The sequence below is a fragment of the Oratosquilla oratoria genome, chromosome 7, assembly GCF_046742065.1.
Source record: "Oratosquilla oratoria isolate Oo_2021 chromosome 7, ASM4674206v1, whole genome shotgun sequence".
NCBI classification, from domain to species: domain Eukaryota; kingdom Metazoa; phylum Arthropoda; class Malacostraca; order Stomatopoda; family Squillidae; genus Oratosquilla; species Oratosquilla oratoria.
This window is the reverse complement of record NC_134783.1, coordinates 22,876,160-22,878,358: the sequence shown is the minus strand read 5'-3', so window position 1 is coordinate 22,878,358 and position 2,199 is coordinate 22,876,160. Positions and strand designations below refer to the sequence as shown.

General features: G+C 37.1%; 1 pseudogene; it reads right to left on the bottom strand.

Annotated features, from left to right (window-relative positions):
* Window positions 1-263: 263 nt before the first annotated feature.
* Window positions 264-2,199, bottom strand: part of LOC143026900 (uncharacterized) — a 2,188-nt pseudogene continuing 252 nt past the window's right edge.

Sequence of the window (2,199 nt, the reverse complement as noted above, 5' to 3'; positions counted from 1 at the left end):
CTCCATTCGCATCTGCAGTAGTGACAATATTCCCCAGAGTAGTGGTCCACTGGTACTTGAATTGCTCCAGGAGGAGAGGTCACAAAAAGGTGTGGAAGATCTAGCTTGAACATCAGCATTTTCATTAATTTTCACACTATGCCTGTGCAATGTTCCTAAACGAGCCTCAAAAAGAATATCATTAATAGCCTTCCTTGTATATATTTGCTGTCCTGCACTCACATTCTTGAGCCCAACTCCTTGCTATACCCGTTGCACTGAGAAATGGCCGTTAGGGCGGAGCACTGGGAGTTCCCCTGTGGTGCCACATATAATTATTTCATAATTTTATTTTATTTTATAATTCTATTTTATAATTTTATAATGTTGCCACATATGATTATATTATAATTTTTTGTCACACACCACCACCGAGGTAAAAATCAAAGCAATGTTTTCTATACAAAGGTTTCGTTTCTTTGAGTCTAGACATGGCATATGGGCAAGAGAGAGCGACGTTGCCACTACATCTAATCTCTGGCCCCGCCCCCCTCACACTGCATTCAGAAAACATTGCATCCACACGCACGTTCTCGCCATGGATGCCCATCTGTGGCAACACCGGGAAATCTCCTAGCCTCGCTTTTAGCGGTCATTTCTCCTTGCGCTGACTATAGTGTATCAATGGAGTCGTTACTTTGCTGAAGGTGTGCACACGCAAGGGAAAGTGCTACGTAACCTCTTTGAGGTATGAGAATACACCTGTGATTCAGTGGCAGAGTGGACGGGTCCTGCAAAATAATAGGAGTATATCATAACGGTCAAATTTTACATTTTTAAAAAGATAGTGGGGATGAAGATATGAATTATGAAATTCATAACGACAATAACGAAAATTAATATGATGATAAAACATTGAGATTTATTTCAAATTCGAACTTTATTACAGATCCCCAAAACATCAGATGAATGGTTAGAAGTAGCTGCTGCATTTGAGAGGACTTGGCAATTTCCCCATTGTCTCGGGGCGCTTGATGGGAAGCATGTGCAAATTAAGAAACTCTGGTTCTGCTTCATACTACTACAACTACAAATATACATTCAGCATTGTGTTAATGGCTGTTGTTAATGCCAACTATGAATTCATAATGGTTGGTGCAGGTGCCAATGTTAGAGTATCGGATGGTGGGGTGTTTGGAAACAAAATTTGGTAAGAGGCTGGAAGAAAATCAGTTAAATATTCCAGAGCCAAACACCATGTCTGGGTGCCCTGAAGTTATGCCATATGTATTCGTAGCAGAAGATGCCTTTCCTTTACTGGATAACCTAATGAAGCCTTTTGCACACAGGCAAATGACCAAATCACAAGCTGTCTATAATTACAGACTGTCACGAGCTCGACGGATTGTTGAAAATGCTTTTGGAATAATGTCATCACGATTTAGAGTTCTTTTGTCTACCATTAATGTGTGTCCAGCGAAAGCTTCAACAATAGTAATGGCATGTTGTTATCTTCATAACTACTTAAGGAAACGAAACGTACAAGCATATCTAGATACCAGATTTGGTGTAGAAGATGCGAGTAGTAGACAGGTTAATGAAGGAAATTTGAGATTGACAAGCAACCTATTCCCCTGGCACCAACATGTTCTCGTAATGCTACTTTATCTGCTAAGAATGTAAGGGATGCATTTTGTAATTACTTCAATAACGAAGGGTCTGTTCCTTGGCAGGAGTCTAGGATTGACATGTAATGCATTAAAATCATTTCTGTATATTATAATGTTTGTTAGTGTCAAACATTAATTTCACAATTTGAATGCCAACTTTTGTTTGATTATATAACATTATATACATATGCTATCAAAGGTTATGTATTATGTCCCTGGTGATATTTGTCACTTACATTGGCTTTAGGTAATGAATAAGAAATTATTTGGTTGTATTCAATCAATATATATATATATATATATATATATATATATATATATATATATATATATATATATATATATATATATATATAATATTACAGATTTACTTATGTTATTATGGAAATAAAAGGGTGAATACTTACAATATTATCTATTGATCCCTCATTACCATCTTCTTCCCCATCATCCACACTTGACACTCCTTGCTGCAATTCTTGGTCACGAAGGAATGCAAGCTCATCGAAGTACCACAGTGAAGATTTATAAATATCATCTAACCCAACAG